General features: G+C 33.4%; 1 protein-coding gene across 2 annotated transcripts in view; it reads left to right on the top strand.

Moving 5' to 3' along the window:
* Positions 1-16,964, top strand: part of CNBD1 (cyclic nucleotide binding domain containing 1) — a 610,026-nt gene that overhangs the window by 389,416 nt on the left and 203,646 nt on the right. The window lies entirely within an intron of this gene.

A 16,964-nucleotide genomic window follows, 5' to 3' on the forward strand; every position in this document is an offset into this window, starting at 1 on the left:
TTGTTTGCATACTGTTATATTATTGGAATTGAAATTCTTCATAGTTGTAATATTTTATACAGTATTTCTTCATAAAAATATTCTCTAATTTATTGATAATAACATTTGAATTGGATATTTAGATTATTTTCTGCTTTTTATTAAAAATGGTACTGTACTGGCTTGAAGAGTGGTCTTAGGACTAACCTTACTTTAACATCTCTCTTTGCTCCTTATAGCTGTTCTCCTCTTGTCACTATAAGGGCCAAATTGAAAAGCAGAAATACTACCGAGAATAACCATTCACACAGGAGAAAAGGAAAACTGTTTTGTGATGTAGTGGTCCCAGTGTCCAGTGTCCTGTGTCCCAGATAAAATGATTTTCCTTTTCTCCTGGGTGGATAACTATCAAGCGGCAAGTTTGCTAATCTCTACTTGTGCTACACAGATTAGCAGTGGAAAAAAATAATTACAGAAAATGAGTGAGGCCTAGATAAGAGAGAGCAGCAGTGAAGCATCTACATTTTTGATATTCAACATAGCAAGATGCACAGATTGCCTGGATTATGTGTACACAAAAAGTGAAGGTGATATTGAGTCATTTTGCACAATTTGTCCATCTATGAAAACCAATTTGACAAGGGTTGCCAACCCGAGAGGTACTGTGGTAGGAGGGGTCAGAGCTTTAGGTCTCTTTTGGTAAGGAAATACAATTGCTTCATGAGAGACAGCCATAGATAAAAGAGAAAGGATGGCAACCTCGCCTCTCTTTCCTTACAGCCAAGCAGTGAAGGAGCCAGAACTTAGATTATAATGGAAGAGGAAGTGTTTAAAAGAAATACTTCTACCCTAAGCCCAGAAATATTTCTACCCCAAGCCTGCAAAGCCACAGTTATAATGAGGAACATTTTAAATTTAAGTTTGAGATTAGAGTTCTAAAATGAATGAATCTGAGTGGCATATTCTAGACAGCAATTATTTTAATAATAAAAACATGGCAGAGTAGTTATGAAAGCTGGCTATAACACAGGAAAATGAGGTTCAGTATACCAGGAGTTCTTTTATTGAAAAAAAAGTAAATATCACTAGAGGCAAGTTTATGCTTCGAAAAGCAGGGATACTCTAATAAACCACTTAAATTTGGTGAGACTCTGAAACCTTTCTCATATTTTTTCCAAATTTCCTTCCACTGCTTGAATTTATTTATATTTTATTTATCATGTTTTTGAGATGTAGCATTTATCCATGTTTAGTCAAATAACTATTTTTTGCTCATAAAATTAAATATTAGTAATACTGTGTTTTTGTTTATGACATATTTTTTTCCTAATGAGTTATAATTTTTTTTTTTTGAGATGGAGTCTCATTCTTTTGTCCAGGCTGGAGTGCAGTGGTGTGACCTTGGTTCACTGCAACCTCCGCCTCCCTGGTTCAAATGATTCTCCTGCCTCAGCCTCCTGAGTAGCTGGGATTACAGGCACACACCATGATGCATGACTAATTTTTGTATTTTTTGTAGAGATGGGGTTTCACCAAGTTAATCAGGCTAGTCTTGAACTCTTGATCTCATGATCTGCCCACCTCAGCCTCCCAAAGTGCTGGGATTACAGGTGTGAGCCACTGCGCCTGGCCATAAGTGGCATTTTTTTAAACCAAAACTACAAATGAAAGGCCAGTAGGAAATTGACTTGTAAAATACCAGGAATTGAATATTTCTAAACTCCCCATGTTTGTTACATAGAAATAGATAATTTAAATATTGATGTTTTGGATTTGCCAGAGCTTTGTCACAGGTTTCCCACTTTATATCAGAAATATCAAATTTTGATCTTTGCCTCACTTCCAGGCTTTTAATAAAAACATCATATCCAGTCCTTCCCAATCTATCATTATATTAATATTTTCAAGGTGATTAAATAGGAGGAAAGAGACTATCATAAAGATATTTTAAATTCTGTGATCCAAAAGAATATGAAATTTGGAAAGGAGAGAATGATTATGTGTTTTGATATATTTGATTACTAATGATAATCTATCTCGATCTAAAATGTCAATCAAAAATACTAAAATTTTGCATCAAAGAGCCGAAAAGGTACTGAGACACTTAACATACTGTTTCTTAGAATAATGTTTGATTCAAGTTTTTTTTTTGGTAAATGTCCTGAAAAATAAATGGTGGTGTTTGTTATACTATCTATTGCATTGACAATCTGTGAGTATATTGAATAAGTCAAAATAATAATGTTTTTTACCTATTTATTCCCAAACATATAAATGTGGGGTACTTTCATAGTTTTGGAAAACGTTTATTCTCCTTAGAGAAAAATGACAGTTTCATCTGATAATCATCAAAGACCTTTGAGTTCTGAAAAACTATAGTTTTTATAAATAAATACACCTAGGTGAAGAATAAGTCCTGTCAAACTCATCTAATTTTCTTTTATGGTAGTGACAAACTTGATATATCAAATAGAAGAATTGGATTATAATACTTCCTGTTTACTTAAGATTTATTTTGAATTTATCTGAGAATGTAGAGAATGTAGCTCAAATTATACTTTTATTATCTGGGTTGACAATTAGCAGTAGTATGATTTCAAAAGCATAATTATGTGTGTTTGGATCTTAAGAATGTATAGTGGATAGAGTTTCAGAGGGATTTAGTTAATTATTCAAAGCCTTGATAGAGTTTAGGATTAATCCTTGGCAATCTATGAAATAAGTAAAGCTTGTATATGACTCTGTTTGCTTTGTTAACTTCTTAAGTCTTCCTAATTTCGCTTCATATGCCAAGGGAACCTTATAATGAATGAGTACAGTGTTGTTCATAGTTTGGGCCTGTCCAGTTTATAACACATCAGCTAAAGTTTTCCCAGTTGTTATTCTTTTAAGATGTGGCCAACTTGAAAGCGACATCCAGCTTAGGTCACTAATCAACCTGTTCCCATGTGCATCATGCATATAACAAAAAATGGTATATTGACTTGGCAAACACTGACTTATGCATATTTTGTTGTTTTCTTGCTTATGTCACTATGCCCCGTCTTTCTACAGGTAGGATCTGATATAGCAAACATGATAATTGAAAAAATGAAAAAAAATTACAGCCATAAATTTAGTGCAGAAAGATAAAATATGTGAAAATCATAACAATAGTAGTCAAAATTATATCTAGTTATCTCAAATCAAAAGTATATTTAATGTTTCAGTAACAAAAGGTATAGTCTCTACATCCCTTCAACTTTTTGATATCAGTCTCTTCCAGTTCAGTTTACTCTTCAGGGAATCAAAAGTCCTAGTTCCATGAGACACTTTTGAACATCCCAGAAGCAGTTTGATACCTCGAGGTGTCAGTGATTCAAGTGCCTGTGATGGTGATGCCTTTTTGTTCCTTCATTCATCCTTCAATGGTCTCTTTTGTTTTGGACAATATTTTCTAATGTAGCATATTAATTCTTTTAATAATTTTTCACCGTATTTGTTATTTTGTATGGTTGCTCTAGGGCTTACCATATACATTTCAATTTAGCAGAATCCACTTCAGATTTTTACTAATTCCAGATATGACTCTGATATAGCTCTATTTCCATTTCCTCCTTTATATGTTATTATTATACATATTGCATCTATATATGTTACAAATTCAACAATACATTATTTATATAAAGTTATATATATATATAACTTTGTATCTCTTAAAAACAGAAAAAATAGATCAAATAGGTATTTATAGTGTTTACCTTATTAGACACCTTATTTACCATTTCTAGTTCTTTTATTTGTTCCTGTTTGATTTACCATTTGATATCCTTTCTTTAGTTCAGTGTCAGTTTTCTCCCACCTGCTTTCTTATGGTGCTGTTGACAAATATATTTCTCTATTTTACAGTTCCAATAACATTATACACATTATTGTTTTACACAATCACTCTTTATGAGTAAGAGAAGAATGGATAAGAAATATGCATTTCTCCTACATTTTATGATTATATATTTACCTTTAGTGGTTCTTTTTGATTTTTCATGTGGATTCAAATTACTGTCTGGGGACACTTGTTTGCAGCCTGAAGAACTTTGTTTAGTAATTCTTTGAGGGAGTATATGCTAGCAACAAATACTGCCAGGTTTTCTTTTACTGAGAATTTCTTCATTTCTTCTTTGCTTTTGAAAGTCAGCTTTGCAGGGTATAGGATCTGGAGTCGTAAGTGGATTAATTTGTATATTTTGAAAATGCAATCCCACGTTCTTCTGGTTTCTGTTATTTCTGATGAGAAGATACCTGTTAATTTTATTGGGATTCACTTACAAGTGATGAGGTTTTCTCTTGCTGCTTTCAATATTTTCTCCTTGCTTCTGGCTTAAAGAATTTTTACTATAGTGTTTCTATTTGCTTATTTTATCTTACCTAATATTAGAATTTTCTGTCACATACTTTAAAGCCCTATTTTTAGTAATATCGTCTGTTTCTGACTCTTTCTCCTATATTGTTAGCTGTGCTAATCAGTGTTAAAGTTTTTCTTGTTATTCACCCACTTAGAAATAGTCTCTGTCTTCTTATTGTCATTCAGGTAAAATGCAAAATCCTTAATATAGTTTGAAAGGCAATTTGTATCTGGGCCATGCCTATACCTCAAAGTTTTAATTTTAATAATAATTCTCCTTCTTGTTCATGTTTCTGCCAACCTGGATTTTATTAGTTCTTCTAGTGTCACCATCCCTATTGAGACCTTTTATACAGGTGTCCCCTCTTCCTGGAGATGCTAATTAACTCTAATTTCAGTAAATTTACTATTGTTAAGATCATGTTTTCTAGGCCAATTTAGATTCTACTGCTATTTCTTTGCTAGCAGAGATGCCTCTTTGTTTCTCTGAGCATCAGCAAACTTTTTCTGCTAAAGAACAGATACTAAATATGTTAAGCTTTGTAGGTCATGTAGTGTCTGTCTTACATATTCACCCCCTTCTTCTTTTTAATGTCTATAACAATGTAAGAATCATCCTTAGTTGTAGGGTTATAAAAAAATGGGCCTTGAGTCAGATTTGGTCCATGGGCTAAAGTTTTCCAACTCTTGTCCTATCTTTTCTTTGTTAATCACCTCTTTTTTTGGCGGGGGTGAGGTCAAGATTTTATTATATTGCCCAGACTGGATTCATCCCAACTCAGCAATTCAAGTAGCTGACTAAAGGCACATGCCACCATGCCTGGCTTTCCTTGTACTATCTTAACACTCACTATGCTATGTCATACTTAATAGCATAAGGGTCAGTTTTTCCACCACACTTCAAATATCTTTGAAATAGGACTGTCTTATTATTATTATTATTTTTTAGTATCCAAGGAGTATCTAGAATTTCCCCTTGAGAAAATTGTTGATGAGTGAGTGAATAATATTTTGATGTCAGTGCTTACCCTTAGACCAAAGTTATGACTTCTTTCTCCCAAAAGAAAATAATTTAACTCTTCACTGCTCAGTACATCTGAGTTAACACTTAGCATTAATTGTCTCTGAGAAAAATGCTATCATTGATTCAATATTAAAATATCTTCATACATTTATTGATAAATCTCCTAATTAAAACATAGGAGTGTTGCTTTGCTGTCTTCGAATAGAAATTTTAGAGAATTGCATCAGTACCCTAAATCAACCATTAAGAATGCTGCAAGGCTATAGGGTCTTAAACACACAATCCAGGGATAATAAAGGCAATTTGGATTTAAGGTGAGGTTAAATAAGGAAACCATTAGCATGGCATTAAGGACAATAGTTAAAGAAAGTCTGTTCTCATCAGTGAATCACCAGGAGTAAAAGATTTGTAGAACGTATCACCTAATTTTTATTTTTTGGTCATTATTCTCACTATCAAGCAGCAAACTTTCTATTAAATGGGGTATGAGAAGTGGAATGATCACTGATAAATGTAATTCAAGTATAATCTCCATCCTTCTTATTAAGTTTGTCATAATACATATTGTTCTTATTAATATAACTGTAAGAAAAAACTTTGGTGAATAATGAATACTGTAGATTATATTGTTCAATGCCCCTTCCAAATACTTCTAACTAACCTGTGAAAACTAAAAACACACTGGGGTCTGTTGCGGGGAAATAGGAGAGGGACAGTGGGGGGTGGGGAGTTGGGGAGAGATACCATGGGGAGAAATGCCAGATATAGGTGAAGGGGAGGAAGGCAGCACATCACACTGCCATGTGTGTACCTATGTAACAATCTTGCATGTTCTTCACATGTACCCCCAAACCTAAAATGCAATAAAAAAAACAGCTAAAAGCTACATATTCTAGAATCCTTTGTAAAAGTTCTAATTTTGATTATGGCCTCCACTCTGCCCAGTAGGTATTTCTCTACAGTATTTGGAAGAAGTCAGGAGCAACTTTCCTCTCAGGCATGGTGATGAGCATGGTGGTTCTAAAGTTTATCCCCTTATATCACATGTGATGAGTGGCACACAGAAGCAGGAGTGAGGTTTCTTTTAGAAGAGCTCTGTATTATGAGTGGGCATTCCCATCGGCTGCTTTATTTGATTGTTCTATAGTGTTGCATTCTAGTTTTATGGCCCTACTAGAGCTTCCTAACACACTCTCATAAAGTACTTTTTATTTAAATTAGATAGCAAGTGTCTGTTGTCTGTACCTAGGAACAAAGGGCTGTGCACTGGGTGTTCATTCTACCAATAATTTCCTTTGTGAATAACTACTTTTTTCAAATTTTTTTATTTGAAAAAATAAGCTTTTTCATAAAAATACGAAATTTGTCACTTCATATTTTTATTTAACATTTATTTTCGGAATACCATGCTAGTTGCTTTTGTGGCAATGAAAAGAAATACATTTTAAAATCACTTAAAGTCAAATGCTTGAGTTACTACACTGTACACCTTACTATGTAGGACAGTTTGAGTTTTACTTTTTGATCTCAAAGATTTAATAATTAGAAAAATACAAAAGTATGATTTTTAACAAACGAGATAGATCAAAATATCATATATTAAAAATATTTTCAGTATTTCATAGACATATATATTATCTAACATAATAAATATCAACAGATAAAGTGGAAACTGAATGAGAGAGAGGATTTTTTGGATATGGTTGGACCCAAGGTAAGAGAGATAATGCTAGGCAGGAGAAATAGCATCAGATTTTGCTTTAGGACAGTTGATCAAACAGCCCAATTTAATCAGATGCATATTGATGAGCATTGGGAGATCAGTCAGACTTTCTGTACTCCGAGGCATTTTAAATACCATATTCATATTCTCGGGCTTTAACTTATAGATAATGTGACATCATTAAAGCTTTTGAATAACAGAAGAGACCTGAAAAAGTCAAAGTTTTAGGGGAGTAGCAGAGCAATGTGAGTTATAGTTGAAAAGAGGGAGGTACTAGAAAACCAGAACAATTTAGAGTCTATTTTGGTGGTACCAGAGGCAAAGAGATGAGAGGCAATGGAGATAAGAGATAGCAGTGACAGTAATAATGGAAATAAATTAATATGAGACATGTTTTCATTATTCCAGAGTATTGTATAGAATAGATCTTTTGAAATACGTTTCCACTTCTCTTTGCAATGCTGACAGTGTATACATGTTGGGGATGTTCTGTTTTTTCAGATCTCTACCAGAATACTCTGTTGCTGCACAAATGTATATGTCTGTAGATGTCAGTTTAAACACACATCAGACACTGAGAAGGGATCCTCAAGCATGGGTTTAAATGGACCCGTGCTCTCACCTACCACCCGAAGCATTAGAACGCACATTTCCTGGTATTTCTCACTGTCTCCAGTCCAAAGTCTTTTGTGAGTGTAGGCCACTATTTATAAATGTTCATAAGAGAGTTCCTTTTATTTTCCTACCCAGAGCCCAAGCATAGTTTCCTGAATGATTCATTTCATGTATGCAAAGATATTTTTAATTCATGTTTTCATTGACAGTCCTGTTATTACATAGTGTGTTTGTTCTTATTCCACAACTTGTAAAATCACATTTCTTTTTCCCTTCACTCTTACTTTTGTCATTAAAATTCAAGCACTTTGCCTATTGCCATCTGCAAATGCTCCCAAGGCTTCTTAAGGTCCTATTTATTACTTTTTTCAGCTTTATCTGTAATATGTATATATTTTACTATTAAAGGATTAATGGTGATGTTTATCATCTAAAGGTACAAATTAGGAATATATGCATTTTATTAGTTTATTTTCTAAATAATATTTATGAAGATTACTTAAGTATAATCCAATATTTCAAAATTAACTTTTCTATTAGAATTTTTTTTTTACAATTCAAGAAACTTCCATTTATTTTCCATGAAGCTTCTTTTTTGTAATAACAGTTTTCTTATGGTTTCATAGTATACCTATTTGCTAGAGTAATAATTAGTAATAGAAATGTATGATGACTATAAAATTTAATAATTTCATTAATATACCATAGAAGCTTTAATAATTTACCTCAGAAGTATTATAGCTAGAAATATAATTAAAATATAATGTCATAGTATAACAATGCACTACACAATCAGTTTTGAATTTGACAAAGATATTTATATCTATAGAGTACTTCAAACATACTTTGTAGAAAGTATATAGTTTAATTTCTTACTCAGAATTTAGCCTTCTGATTTTATTAATATAATAAAGGTGAACAGTATATTAATAATATAAAGTTTAAAAAGTACTGCTTATTTAAATAATTATCCAGCTGCTAGATAGTAATTAAAATAAATTAAGAATTTATTTAATTAATTCAAATCCCTTGGAAGTAGATAAGATAAAATTAAACACCTTTTAATAATAGAACACTCATCTATTCAAATTCCCCATGAGTAAATAGAGCTTTTCATCAGTAACCCAAGCAACTACTGCATCTCTTTATAAAGCTCTTTTCTCTACCTCTTTCTACTTCTCACAAATGACCATTGCCTCTTAATTTTGTCATGACATAAACTATATTTCATATTACTGTAATTAACTTTTAGTATTGTATCGCCCGACATTTAGTAGAAAAGTTGCAATTGTCTTCACCTAAAAAATAAAATTGCATAATTTCATTTTCTTTACATTTGAAGCAAATCAAATATATAAAAATAAATTCGAACCTTTTTTCTCTTAGCAAACCAAATATGTGACATTTGAATCTAGAAATGCTAAATTATAAATACCATTCATTTTAATAAAAGTAACTTCTAAAATTTTCAAAGTAGGATGTTTTAAAATGCGAACTACCATCCCACGCCAGTTAGAATGGTGATCATTAAATATCTGGAGACAACAGATGCTGGAGATGATGTAGAGAAATAGGAACACTTTTACACTGTTAGTGGGAGTGTAAATTAGTTCAACCATTGTGGAAGACACTGTGGCAATTCCTCAAGGATCAACAAATAGAAATTCCATTTGACCCAGCAATCCCATTACTGGGTATATACCCAAAGGATTATAAATTGTTCTATTATAAAGACACATGTATACATATGTTCATTGCGGCACTGTTTACAATAGCAAAGACCTGAAACCAACCCAAATGCCCACCAATGATAGACTGAACAAGGAAAGCGTGGCACATATACACCCATGGAATACTATACAGCCATCAAAGGATGAGTTCATGTCCTTTGTAGGGACATGGATGAATCTGGAACCCATCATTCTCAGCAAACTGACCCAAGAACAGAAAATCAAACACTGAGTGTTCTCACTCATAGGCAGGTGTTGAACAATGAGAACACATGGACATGGGGAGGGGAGCATCACACACTGGGATCTGTTGAGGGGGAGCAAGGAAGGGACAGTCGGGGTGGTGGGGAGGTTGGGGAGGGCTAACATGGGGAGAAATGCCAGATGTAGGTGACAGCGGGATGGAAGCAGCAAACCACGTTGCCATGTATGTACTATGCAACAATCCTGTATGATCTGCACATGTATCCCAGAACGTAAAGTACAATAAAAAAAGTAATAAATAAATAAAATAAAATGCAAACTCTTGTATTTCACTATAAATATTATATATAACCAAACTGTTAATGATTATTGCCGCTTGATGGTATTGATTGCCTCTACTTTCCTGTATATTCTAGACATTCTATAATAAGTATATATGTTTATAATGAAATAAATAAATAGATACAATTATACAATTTGATTTCTAAAAACCTAAAATAATCTTTCTAATAAAGAAGCAATTCATATTGGATGTTATGATCCACGATTACTCTCTTTTACCAATGGGAGTGCATTAGCATAAGTCTGTGCCATGTTAAGATTGACAGTTTTTATGACTTTGGCAATACATGCTTTTGGGAATGGAAGGCTTCTTCGCATTTGGAGGGATAAATTGAACAAAGACAGAGCCCAAAATAATAGAAGTAATCAGGCATATTGAGGAGGGAGAAAGGGGGAAGAAGCAAAAATAGAAAAGAGGTTCTTATTTGCTTCCAAATTCTAAGGCCCCGGTCATTAGTGTGTGAAAGTAATTAAGGCCAAAGGGTTTATTTGTGAATGGTGACATCCTGAGTATGTCTAACAAGATGACATCAAGTAGCAGGATTGACTGCTGAAAAGGTAATTAGACGCGGTGTCTTTATAATTTGGTGATGCTGTCATGACCAATGATCACTGAATTCATTTCCATTGCATATTGATGTCTATAAAAAGGGATAGAAGACTTTAAATCATAAAATAGGCTATTTGTAAAGTATCATAATGTAATAATATATGGTTTGAGGAAGTATAAACCTTAGGTCAGTACTAATAGAAATATAATACAAGCCAAATATATCATTTTACATTTTCTAGTAGCTACATTTAAAAAGTAAAAAATAATATATTTCGTTTAACTCATACACATATCTAATTTCAATATGTGACCAACATTAAAAATTACTAATTAGATACTTTACAGCTTTTTCATATTTTGTTTTCATATTAAGTCTTCAAAATCCAGTGTCATTTTACATATATAGCATATCTCTATTTGACCTAGCCACATTTTAAATGTGCAATAGCTACATGTGGCTAGTGGCTACCATATGGGATAACACAGGCTTAGAGCATATGATACTCATTCTGATACTGTAAAACTGAAAAACATGCAAAAATATTGGTGTAACAGATATACAGATATGAATTTTTAAAATCTATCAGTAAAGATTAGTATATGATTTCTTTTTTAAAATCTTATAAATCATTTTAATAATAACTTTCTAAAAACTGACTAGAGCTAAAAGAATGAGCCATGTTAATATAGGTTTGTTTCTTTTACTCTGATATTTGAATGTTCTTAATTTGTCTGTAATCCCACATTTACAGATGCATTTGTGAGACTTTGGTGTGTGTGTCTGTGAGTATGTGTGTGTGAAGATTATCTCAAGAAAATGAAAACATATTTACCTGTAATATTTTAATTTTTATTTTAAAATGAACTATATTGTACTAATAAATCTATTGAGATAGCAGGATTATGGATTAGATATCTTATGGGAGGATAATGGGACTCATGAAGTGATATTTATATCTCTATATTCTATCTAGAATTCTATATCTTATATATTCCCTCTACATATTCTATATTTCTATATTTATATTAATAATGAGAGCCTTATTAATATAGACATTAACATATTAATAAAAGAATTATTAATGTAGATGTATACAAGCTAAACTGTATTATGAATATATCAGGGAACAATATTTACAGCTGTCTTATGACAATTTATTTGAGAAAGTAATTTTCAAATTTTTTGCAAATCTGATTTTTATTATTGTTATTGTAACTACATTGTTATACTTTTTTATCATAAAGGTAATTTTATATTCCAAAAAGCTTTACCCCAGTTGCAAATAGACTATGCATGTTTGTAGTTTAAAAATTGTATATATTTATGGTGTTATAAATTTGAAATCTATACTATTCCCCTCCCCTCAAGAAAATAGTATTAACTGCTTAGGTTCACAAAACAATGCACAAGACCTTGTTAAATCATGTTACCTCTAAGCGCAACAGAGGACTTCAATATATCCTCTCTGCTTCTGAAAATGAGGGGCTACTCCTCACCACATGACCACTACACCCTGACCCACTGAACAACATAAATGGATATTCCTTTGGCTTTGGCTTCAAATGTGCCTTGATTCCATTCCACACCTCCCCTTCCCCTTCCCCTTCCCCTTCCCCTTCCCCTTCCCCTTCCCCTTCCCCTTCCCCCTTCCCCCTTCCCCCATCACTTCCCTTTCCTTTCCTTCTCTCACTGTTGCCCAGCTTTAAGCGATTCTCCTGCTTCAGCCTCCCAGCTAGGATTACAGCTGCCTGTCACCACGCCCAGCTAATTTTTTGTATTTTTAGTAGAGACAGAGTTTCACCATGTTGGCTAGGCTGGTCTGGAACTCCTGACCTCGTGATTTGCTTGCCTCGGCCACCCAAAATCCTGGGATTACAGGCATTAGCCACTGCACCCAGCCCAAATGTGCCTTTATTTCTTTGCTTTGTCCAGAATATTGGGTAAGAGAAAAATTAACATTTATTGAACATCTATTCTGTGTCAGCTACTTCCTAGTTACTTTCACACACATTGTCTCATTTACTTCTCAAAAAACTCTATCAAATAAGTATATTTGCTTTATTAATACAGAAACTCAATCTCAAAAGTTTACCTTTCCAAGGTTAAACTTTTGGTAAATGTCATGTTTGAAATCCAGAACTGATAAATGTGAAAATAAATCTTCTGTTACATTGCGTGATTTCTTCAAGAGGTTTTCTAATGTTTGGAAAAGTCTAAAGCAACTGCCTATGGATTTGCAGAGATAAGAGTGTCACAACTCCAGTCAGTACAAAAATCTAGGATTTATTTATTTCTTTGTAAACTCAAGCCAGTTCTCTATTCCACTTTTTCCAATTATTTCCTTTTGTGAGTCCCAGGATCACTGTTCCTTTCTCCTCTTCCGCATTTCTCCCCTGTCCCTTCTCCCGGCTATGCTTCCCTAGTCCCCATGGTCTTATCAGATTATAACGCAGTTTGTAGATCTTTCTTCATTCTGTCTTACAGAAAGAAATGCCAAAGTGGTGTTTTAAGAAACTTTTATTTCTATAATAAACTGAAAGAAATAGACATATGGTTAAAAAGTATCTTGCAACATTCTTCTCCTCTAGTTCATGTAGACCTTCCTTACTCTTCATGTAAATGAAATAAGTATTTGGGAACATGCGGTCCTGAATTAGATCCAAATGCATTTCCAAGAAAATCACAAATTAAATGGAGTTTGCATTGCTAATTTGATAAGTTAATTGGGTTCCTTGTTTGTAGGAGAAGACCAGAATGAGGGCTGAATACTCAGTCGAAATATGAGACAGAGGGAGTAATAGCTATGAAAATTGTTCTAGCTCATTTGTCACCTGGGTGTAAGTTAGAAAAAGGTACTGCTTTCTTGTCGCAGATGTGATCCTATGCTAGGGAACATAGCATGGTGATAGGATCATGAGCTGGATTTCAGCCACACTACACCTGCAGTCAGGTGTCCCTGTGCAGTGAACAACCTGCAAAACTATGTATGTGCAGTGACCTTCCATCTCCCCGCTTTTTTCTCCTTCCCCATATAACATTCTGAAACCATATACCTGAGCTTGGATTATAAATAGGGCCAATGGCCTGGAAATATGGAGAAAAAATGAAAAATATAATATAGTGAAAGGGAAACATGAAGAGTTTTCTTAGCCTGTTGGACACTTCGTTTAACCAGGCAAATGTTAATATGTGGAGAACATATGCAAATCAGTTATCCATGAATCAGCATTACTTGCTGTTTAAAAAATATAAATATATCAAAAAATCAATATTATAGTTTTATGAATTATGAAGTATTTTTAAATATTTGCAAATTGATTTAATGTTATTCTCAGGAATGGAAACTATTTTAACAAAATATTTCTTTTGTGTCCATGTATGTAGCCACAGAGATTAGAAACAGACACAGCATGTTATAATGACAATGATTTATATCTCAATCAATAAGTATTTACAATATATAAAACCCCAAAACTCTATAGAGTCATCAGAATAAGTACCTGTTATTATTGAGTTTTAAATCCATATTGAAAAACTAAAAAAAAAATCTAAATTTATGCATTGTTCAATTAGAAACTGGACACATTAACTTCTAAGAAGCTAAAATTTTGTAGCTATAGTGGTATGTTAGGGACACTAGTTGGTCACTTAATTGAAGACAATAGAAACTCATATAAAATGACACATATAGCTTAAGCATTTTATTTTAATTAAAAGTACTTATGGATTCAGGCATAGTGGCTAGCGCTCATACTTCCAGCTACTCAGGAGGCCAAGGTGGGAAGATTGCTTGATGCATATGTGTGTATGTGTGTGTGTGTGTGTGTGTGTATCTGTGTGTGTGTATGTATGTATATTTGTGTGTATATATGTATTCTATTTCCCATGTTTGGAGAGTGAAGGCCTCTTATTTTAGTATGGTTCCACTGATTGGTGATCTGAATTTTTTTGTATACTTGTGAATTTTAGCATCAATTCATTTAAAGAGGGACAAGAAATAAAATCTTTTGTGAAGACTAAAAATTTGTTCTGTACAACACAAAAGATAAATGAGACAAAAAGCTGGTTCTTTGAAAAGATAAATAAAATTGATAGACCACTGGCATGATTAACCAAGAAAAGAAGAGAGAAAATCCGAATAACCACACTAAGAAATGAAACAGGAGATATTACAACTGACACCACTGAAATACAGAAGATCATTCAAGGCTACTATTAACACCTTTATACACATAAGATAGAAAAACTAGAAGACCTAGAAGAGATGGATAAATTCCAGGAAAAACACAACCCACCTAGCTTAAATCAGGAAGTCTTAGATACCCTGAACAGACCAATAACAAGCAGCGAGATTGAAATGGTAATTTTAAAATTACCAACAAAAAAAGTCCAGAACCAGATGGATTCACAGCAGAATTCTACCAGATATTCAAAAAAATTGGTACCAATTCTTTTGAAACTATTCCACAAGATAGAGAAAGAAGGATGAAGCCAGCATCATCCTAATACCAAAACCAGGAAAGAATATAACCAAAAAAAAAAAAAAAGACCAATATCCTTGATGAACATAGATGCTGAAATCCTTAATAAAGTACTTGCTAACTGAATCCAACAACATATCAAAAAGATAGTCCACCATGATCAAGTGGGTTTCATACCAGGGATGCAGGGATGGTTTAACATATGTAAGTCAATGAATGTGATACACCACATAAACAAAATTAAAAACAAAAATCACATAATCATTTCAATAGATGTAGAAAAAGCATTCAACAAAATCCAGCATCACTTTATGATTAAAACTCTCATCAAAATCGGCATACAAGGGACATACCGTAATGTAATAAAAGCCATCTATGACAAACCCACAGCCAACATAATACTGAATGAGGAAAAGTTGAAAACATTCTTTCTGAGAACTGAAGCCAGACAAGGATGCCCACTCTCACCACTCCTCTTCAACATAGTACTGGAAGTCCTAGCCAGAGCAATCGGACAAGAGAGAAATAAAGGGCATCCAAATTGGCAAAGAGGAAGTCAAACTGCCACTGTTTGCTGACGAGATGATTGTTTACCTTGGAATCCCTAAGGATTCCTCCAGAAAGCACCTAGAACTGATACAATAATTCAGCAAAATTTCTGGATACAAGATTAATGTACACAAATCAGTATCTCTTCTATACACCAACAATGACTAAGTGGAGAATCAAGGAGTCAAAAGACCTCTACAAGGAAAACTACAAAACCCTTCTGAAAGAAGTCATAGATGACGTCAACAAATGGAAACAAATTCCATGCTCATGGGTAGAATCGATATTGTGAAAATGAGCATATTGTCAAAAACAATCTACAAATTCAGTGCATTCTCCATCAGAATACTACCATCATTCCTTACAGAATTAGAAAAAAACAGTTCTAAAATTCATATGGAACCAAAAAAGAGCCCACATAGCCAAAGCAAGACTAAGCAACAAGAACAAATCTGAGGTATCACACTACCTGATTTCAAACTATACTATAAGGCCGTAGTCACCAAAACAGCATGATACTGGTATAAAATTAGGCACATAGACCAATGAAACAGAACAGAAACCCAGAAATAAACCCAAATAGTTACAGCCAACAGATCTTCAACAAAGCAAACAAAAACATGAAGTGAGGAAAGGATACCATTTTCAACAAATGGTGTTGGGATAATTGGCTAGCCACATGTAGGAAAATGAAACTGGATTCTCATATCTCACCTTATACAAAAATCAAGATGGATTAAGGACTTAAACCTAAGAACTGAAACTAAAAAAAATCTAGACAGTGACATTAGAAGAACTGAAAGGAGAACTACCATTTGATCCAGCAACACCACTACTAAGTATTTACTCAGAGGAAAAGAAGTCATTATTTGAAAAAGCTATTTGCACATGCATGTTTATAGCAGCACAATTCACAATTGAAAAATCATGCGACCAACCCAAATGCCCATCAATCATTGAGTAGATAAAGAAACTGTGATATATATGTATGTCACATCACAAATGAAATGCTACATAGCCATTAAAGGGAATGAATTAACAGCATTTGCAGTGACCTGGATAAGATACTATTATTCTAAGTAAAATAACTCAAGAATGGAAAACTAAACATCATCTGTTCTCACTGATACGTGGGAACTAGGCTATGAGGACACAAAGGCATAAGAGTGGACTTTGGAGAGGAAGAGTGGGAGAAGAGTGAGGGATAGAAGATTACGAATATGGTGCAATGTATACTACTTGGGTGATGGGTACACCAAAATCTCACAAATCACCACTAAAGAACTTTCTCATATGACCAAATACCACCTGTATCCCAATAATTTATGGAAAAAAATTAAAGTCAATTTATCCCAGAAGATCAGGGAACAGGAAAAAATTGT

Source organism: Aotus nancymaae, unplaced genomic scaffold (genome assembly GCF_030222135.1).
Source record: "Aotus nancymaae isolate 86718 unplaced genomic scaffold, 86718_ANA_hifiasm-v0.15.2.pri h1tg000036l, whole genome shotgun sequence".
Classification (NCBI taxonomy): domain Eukaryota; kingdom Metazoa; phylum Chordata; class Mammalia; order Primates; family Aotidae; genus Aotus; species Aotus nancymaae.